The sequence below is a fragment of the Rhipicephalus microplus genome, chromosome 1, assembly GCF_043290135.1.
Source record: "Rhipicephalus microplus isolate Deutch F79 chromosome 1, USDA_Rmic, whole genome shotgun sequence".
NCBI lineage: Eukaryota > Metazoa > Arthropoda > Arachnida > Ixodida > Ixodidae > Rhipicephalus > Rhipicephalus microplus.
In genome coordinates, this window is record NC_134700.1 from 44,641,332 (window position 1) to 44,649,159 (window position 7,828).

At 43.9% G+C, this 7,828-nt stretch overlaps 1 long non-coding RNA gene across 1 annotated transcript; it reads left to right on the forward strand.

Moving 5' to 3' along the window:
* Positions 1–795: 795 nt before the first annotated feature.
* Positions 796–6,790, forward strand: LOC119182899 (uncharacterized). The gene is made up of 3 exons (XR_005111308.2): positions 796–3,212; positions 4,348–4,501; positions 4,739–6,790. It is a non-coding gene; the product is annotated as an uncharacterized LOC119182899 (long non-coding RNA).
* Positions 6,791–7,828: the final 1,038 nt, after the last annotated feature.

The following is a 7,828-nucleotide window of genomic DNA, read 5'->3' on the forward strand; positions in this document are numbered from 1 at the left end:
AGATCCCAGTAATATAAATCAATAAAAGAGATAGTTATCAACCCCCCAGTTGCGTTTTAGGTCGTGAATCGTTGCTACGGTCTCTATAGCTACTCGCTGACGCAAAAATATTGGCACGAGTAAATTTGATGACACTGCTCCTTTAAAATACTTCACCCCACATTGTCGGTGACGGCCAAGCTAGCAGCAACTGATGCTGCCCTTAAATACGTACAAGAAGAGTTACTAGCATCGAAGGTTGTCATCCTCACCGACTCTCGTGGTGCGCTTAGCAGACTTACCAGCAAGGAGACCAACAGCCCTATTCTGAGCAGCATCATGGAATCCACTAATACTGGTGTCACACGGGCACTTTTAATCGCGATCAATGTGAATCCGGATTAACCACAATCGGGATTAGGTGCTGCTACACTGTCATATTCAATCACGATCAGGCGGGATCGGGATCAAGACTATCGCGATCCGCTCTTCGCGATATGCGCGAGAGATCGCGATTTTGTTGTCGTCTTCATCTCCTGGCCGAGCTTGTTGAAAGCACAAAAAAATCCAGCACAGTTCATTAAAAACACTTTAAAACAGCTAGATCTTTATAAAAAGCAAATTTTCAGCTGTTTATATAGGGAAAACATCTGAAATATTGCATATTTTAACATTCGTTAGCATGTAGTTACGGGATGCGTGTTTGACGCCTGCGAGAGAGGGGAGACGCCCATGCCGTCTGCTACGGCGCTCATTGGCTACCACCTCTGCAAACGTCATTTCCGCGTAATGCTTGACGTCCTCTTCTGTCCGCACCGCGCACGCGCGGTGAGGAGCGGGTGATCGCGGTGCTGCGTTGTGTCGTTTGAGGTTGTTGCCGAACTACAGAAGCCGTAAGTAAACAGTGTCGGGGCTGACTGCGCGGACAGGCGGCATCTGCACACTCGTGGCATTACGAGGAGTAGTAGACGGACAAGATTCACGCGTTGGAGCGAGACGCACGGCCGTGGACACGGGGTTCCATAGCGTGGGGAGCTCGTTTTTCGCCACGCGTGTTTAGATTATGCCTAAGTTTTAACCACCCTAGTTGTAGTTTTAATCCCCGTTCTAACGGCCGCACCTAACAGCCGTACGCTACCGTTCATGTTTTGAGCAGTTTTCAGTTCATGGTCGTACTTGCGAGTTTTAAACAGATCGGTACGACTTGTATAAATCCAACATTTTGTAATGTACGTACCAACCGGCCCCGTTCAGTTCGATAATGAAGGTGAACTTTTTAATTCTGTTTCTGAAAACACTGCTTACACTCGAGCGCAGCGTGTTCAAGTGAATATATGTCAAGTTTATTAAAACTGTTATGGAAGAGCTATATTGCAAAAAATATCACATTAGCTGGTCCCAGAGTTAAGAAAAACTGCCAGGAACCTATTGTGAATATGCGTGTTGCCTGTCTGAAGCCATCCACATAAGGGCAGCAAGAGTGACTCACAGCAAAGGCTTATTGTGGAAGCGTAGAAATAATAAAGTGAGTTGGTTGCAATGAAAAATAAAAAAAAAATGCTGCGACAGGAGGAACCTGATGACATTATTTACAGGATTTTTGCTTTCTCTGTCCATTAGTTCTTGCTTACTTATAATAGAACACCTGATCCTCCCTGAAGCCCGCAACCTTATAGCTTACACTGTGAAGTTAGAAATTACTAATACTAATTACTTTATTTGTGTGCATTGAATTTTCGACTCCCCCTGTGATGCCCTCAGGCCTTGGGAAGTAATACAAATAAAACATCTCGCATACACAACCATGCTCTTGCAGAAATTTACTGAAAGCTAAAGCCACCCATAACCGACATTCTGTTTTTTTTTTTGCGCCATCTGCCTGTGATGTATCTTTTTTTTTTCTCTATTCGTCATTGCAGTAAGCTGGTCAGTACATCACAGTGATATAGTTGGAAGCCACGCACATCTTGTCAAATCTAGTTTTTGTTTCGCTCTGCAACTACCTCATATCTCCCTGATTTTGCTTCAAATATAACCCACGGTCACCTGCAAGTTATACACGTGCGGTATTTTGGAGAATGACTGCTGCACAAAGTCCGCAAATCTGCGGCAGGCATTACGAACCGACCCTGCAATGTTAAGTAACTCGGCAGTTTATTTTAAAACAGGACATGCTCAGTTATTGAACAACTGTTTCACGTTTTGCGCTGCTCTCGCTACAGGTAAAAAGAGGCTGGGGCGTATTATGAGCACTTCATAGTTTAAACTAGCAATTACGAACGATACGCATCGATCGTGTAGGCAATACCGTCGGTACCCTCGATATTGGTCAATACATGAACGTTGACAAACGGCCGTACCTGCACCAGCGTAATGAGCCGACCGGAATAAAACTTGACATGTGCTTAAGAGCCGTCACGAACACGCTGCGGTATCGACGGGAAAAAGCGAGCCCTCATGCTAGTGACGCTGCGGCAAACAAATACGTCTTGTGTGCAGTCTGTTTAAGCAATTTGCCCGAGACTGTTTACTTATGGTATCAGTAGTTCGGAAACAACCCAAACGCAATCCGATTCACAAAACACACCAAACCACACAGCTGCTCTCAGTACACCCCCGACGCAGTTTGCCCGAGACTGTTTACTTAAGGTGTCAGTAGTTCGGAAACAACCCAAATGCAATTGCATTCACCAAATACACCACACACAGCTGCTGTCAGTACCGGCGCTACCAGCGAGTCCGCGGCGGCCGTGGCTGCTGGCGCGGCCACCGCAAAAAAACAGCAAATTCTAACTGAACGCGGAAATGACGTTAGTGGTAGCCGCTACCAATGAGCGCCGTAGCAGACGACATGGGCGTCTCCCCTCTCTCGCGCGTTCTCCAGCATACGGTTGTCAAACACGCTTACGGGATAAGCAGACGACAAGCAGTCGACCGTTGCCTTCCACGCTTGCTTCAACCCGCACCATCGGAGCTGTTCGAGCAGCTCGAAGCAAATCGAATATGAGTGTTGCAAACCTATCGACTACGTCGCAGCGTACGCCCACTTCGTGGTTGAAAGAAGAGACCTCCACATTAATTGACCGCTGGCAGGAAAGACTGGGAGACTTGAGGTGCCAGAAGAGAAACGCTGGTATATGCAACGAGATCGCCACTTCGCTCAGACTGGACGGCTACGAGCGGGGGCCATCAGAAATCAAAGTCAAGATCAAAAATCTCACGCAGCAATACAGGTAAGTGCACGAAATACACTGTGAAATGGTGTATTTATGAAATTACATTGTAGTGGCACGCAGTTTTTCACGTCCTTGCGTTCTTTGCATGAATAACACTGCTGATAAAGCCTCTATAGAAATAGTGTTCGCTGATTTTTTGTCATTGAAGTGTTCAGTGCTATTCAGCCTTCTGAGTCCCAGCAATGGGAAATTTGTCAATATAATAAACAAATGGTAACACAGCACAACACGGCTTTCATAGCACTTGCCTCCTTCTGAAAAAGTGTTTTCTAAGCTGCTCGTGGAACCCGTGCCAAGATCTAGTGAATATTGTCGCAGTCGGTTTCTTTCCCGTTTCTCAGGAGCACTCGAAATAACGGGACTGAGCACGAACAACTTTTACTGCTACCGCCTAAGAAGTGAATGAGTTTATATTCATTTTTAGATGTCTTAAGTGTATTTAAGCATTAGTTTCTGTTCGTAAAAGGTTCAAGCACACACAGAAATCCATATTTGAGAAAAAAAATTGTTAGTTTTTTCCATGCGGAGCGAATCTGACAATGTACAACATAATGGGTGTTGGGTCACAATGACAACAAAAAAATGACAGTGTGCTCATGTGCTCTCTCGGAACTCTTCAGAGAAGAGCACTTTTTTCGCTGCAGTTATATTTAAGAGATTTTGACGTCACTTATTTTCCTTGGTAGGTTACGATGCCATGGCCGAGAAAATATTACCATTAGTATTCGTAGTGTCAGCTTTGAAGCAGTAAATGGAAGTATATATGTAATGCGATATGTCCTTCTCCGTCTCTGACCTCAACTATGGCTTACTTACTGTTTCCCAAAACAGTCCTCTAAGAGTGCCGATATAATGCACAACGTGCTGCGGGCAATTAACATCATCGTTTGAAAAACTACGCGACACTTCTCACCTATAGCACTAAGAAAAATCACCTTTGAAAGTTTAGCAAAAATACATCACCCTAAATTCTGGGTCTCAGGAGGTTAGAGTACGGGCCTATATTCCCCAGCTCAAGGGTAAAAAATGTGGTCAGGCGAACGTACCACAAACCCCTTATGTAAACTACAGTATACACGCTACAATTACTTCCTACTCTTTCATTTTGTGCATGCATTTATGCTTTTTGCAGACACTACGTGAAGAAGGGACAGGCGACTGGCTCAGGATCAGTTAATTGACCCTATTTCCGAAAAATTCATTCTTTCTTGGGATGCCTCCCGGTAAAAGACGCGAGTCTCGTGCAGAAGACAAGCTGCGGAGAGGAAGGCACCACTGTGGAAGAGGTATGTGAAATACTTTTTTTGTTTAGAAATTCCATGGCAACAAAAGTGTGCTGATGTGGCCCTCGTGCTCGCGAGTGAGAGATTGAAAGTGCGTATTCGAGATATTTTTAAATGAACAGAAATAATGTGCGAGACATACTGTTTTAGTAGCATTGTTTCTAGAAACATTTTTATTGAGTTCTGACCAGCCAGCGCAAGTCATTGCTGTTTCCCAGCTTTCTTTTTCTTTTTACGCAGCTCATCAGCGGTATGGTGTGCAGTGGTCGCCAGAACAATGAACATAGTAGCCCTGAAGTAAGCGAAAGCACGGGAATCTCTTAAGATCCACCGCCCGAAGCAGCTGAAGAGGAACCATCGGCTGTTCGTTCCACATCCCAGCTACGGCGCAATGCAACTAAAAGGAGGCGTGGCACCACCTCCTCAGAGCTGCGCACGCTGAAGAAATGGAGCTGAGAGAGTGCCACTTGAAGCTTCAAGAAAAAATGTTTGATGCAATAGGTACACCTTTTGGTACGCTTAACTAACACCCTTGTGTTGATAAATAATATTAAGGAAATAAAGAAAACAGTACTACAAAAGTAGGTGATGTCAGTGCCTCCTTAATTCTCTTTCCTCTGTTTGTAGTATTGTACAAGAGCTCTTCTAACTGCCTCTCCACCGACGGCGCTCTCACAAGTGCTGCTTTCTGGTTGTTCAAACTGTGTGTTGCTGGTTAGAACGTCGGAGGTCCAGTGTTGCATCACGCCTTCTCCGCACTCCTCGCAGGTCCCAGTGAACCACCGATATCCTGGCAACGTAGAAATAAGATCCATACGTCTATGTCTATCGATAACATCTAATTAACATCCCCATAATGTACCATCTTTACAGTATAGAGAGCTGACGTATTATTAACGTCGCATACACTTCTCCCTTAGACAAAAACCAGACGTTGCAAATGATGTCGCCTATACGTGCTCACAACATCAAATGCATCGCCGAACTTTCTGTCTTCTAAAACCCCTTAAGATGACTTTTATAATGCTAAATTTATTCTGGCATGTAAAATCTAGAAAGAGCTTGGAAATAAATTGACATGTAATGTTCAAGCGTACGTAATATGCATAGACTTACATGTGTGACCATAAAATTAGCATGCGTGGCGTTAGTGCTGCTGTACATGATAGCACGAAATAGTGCACGCTGAAGGTGTTTTTAGGTGTGGAGCACTTTAGGGGCCTGTGTGGTCGTCGCTTGGCGTACAATTAGAAAAGAGGTAGCAAGCGAGAATTAGAAAGAGATGGAAAAAGAAGAAAGGTAGAAAGGGCAAGGGAAATAGATAATTAGAGGAGCAATAAAGACAGAAAAAAAACTAAAAAGAAAGAGAACAGGCAAAAAGATAGCTCAAGAGAAACAAGGCAGACTTCCCCTCTTTCTTCAGGCTTCTTGAAACCACTAGTGCAAACCTGCCTTAATTTATGTTTTTAACCACCGTACTGCCCCGTTTGAGCAAACATACAAGGTTGACCACATCCAGAATTCAAGTCAGTAAATCCAGAATGTTTATTCAACCTCAAGAAGGAAACATATATGTCCTCTGATCAAAGTAACAATAAACACACTAACAATTTTCTTAGAATTATGTATGCAACACCAGCTTCTTCATTCAAGGGCTTCAATACAAGCTAGAATGAGGTGTTCATCTTGGATATAGACGAGCGTGCAGGGCATGGCTGCCCTTTGATGCGAAAAAATGTTGGAGAGAGTCCAAAGGTATGTTCTCTCTCAAAACACTATGCATAAGTTCAATGTAACGTTACTATACAGTTTACACATTACACTATAAATGAAAACACGGGTGTCGACAACACTAAAAAGAATGCTGGGGTGCCTGAGAATACATTGAATATATTTTTAATACCACCACATTAAAACTTATTTTGGTTTCGGTATCAAAGGTAGGCTTTGCTGTGACGTGTAAAGTCTTCCCGTGACGTCACGGGCAAAGTGCAACTCGTGAAAGATGCACCTGCTGTCCTTTGCTGTCAGTCACACGTGGTTCATGATGAGTGAACAGCTGTCCAGCACCCCCAAAAAGTGATTTCTGCAATTTAGGCTGCATGCTGGACGCAGATTTCACAAACCTACTGAGCTATTTCGAAACGGCATAACACTATGATGGTGGTGGAGCTGCTTTGCACATGCTGGGAGGCATGGGCATAGCCAGGAGGTGGCACATTGAGCCCGTGCTGCCCCTCCCCTCCGAATTTTGTTCGCCATAGCACAGAGAGAGAAAAATGACTATTTCAAAGGGGTGCTCTTCCAGAAATAAAGACGGTGCCCCCCCCCCTTCCCCCCATAAAAAATATCTGGAGTCCCTCGTGGACACCCTGGTGGCTTAAAGCTTAAACTCCTCAGGACCGTATAATAAAGTTCTTCACTGACTGACGCGTTTGCTGAAAGGTGACAACTTTAAAATCAAAGTGACATATTTTATAAGTGTTTCCCAGCTCCTGTTCGGGAAAGCGTTAGCACTGCATGTCAAGAAAACTAAAAACGTCTGTTTTGCTGCACCTCAAAATCGTGTCGGTACTCCTTTAGGCTTTTCGTTGTGCCAGGCAGAGCGAACAGAAATGATGAAATCTTTAATGATTGGCTCACACCCACTCTTAGAGATTGGCCAAGAAACTATTGAATTATATCTAAATATAATCACATGGACTATTGAATTATAGAATTGTTGGAGTGAATTAACAGTGCTAATGTGAACTTTCGAAATGATCATCAACATAAATTGGTACGCGCTCTCCTCGTCCTTTTTAATCTCTCAGTGCTCATCATCTTCTGCTTCGCTACCAAAACCAATGCCTCCTACACCTACGCCGATTTCTCCAGTGTGGCCTGTAATAAAGCTGATGGGTGTGAGGAGAAAAGTAACTGGGAGACTGAAAGAAACAGAGCCAGGACGAAGGATATAAAAAAAACGAAAATCATTGCAAAAAGAGAGAACCAAGGAAAGAGAACAAAATAGAGGAAAACGTGGAAAGAAAATGAAGAAAGTGAGAAATAGGAGAGACAGCGAGACAAAGGTAGGAAAGAAAAAGGTAGAAACAAAGATAAAAAATTTAAATGGAACAAAAAAAACAATAAATGGGTCTATTATCACCAGCTATATAAGAACGCTATTGTAGCAGCAGGTAGGTAATATTGTTTGAAACCACCTTAATTCAGCCCACGTATGGAGACCATACAGCCTAGACACACGCGAACACACGGAGAAATCGTTAAGGCTGTCCGCCCCCCCCCCCCCCCCACAAAAAAAATAGTGGTCCACCAGTTTCTTGCCAT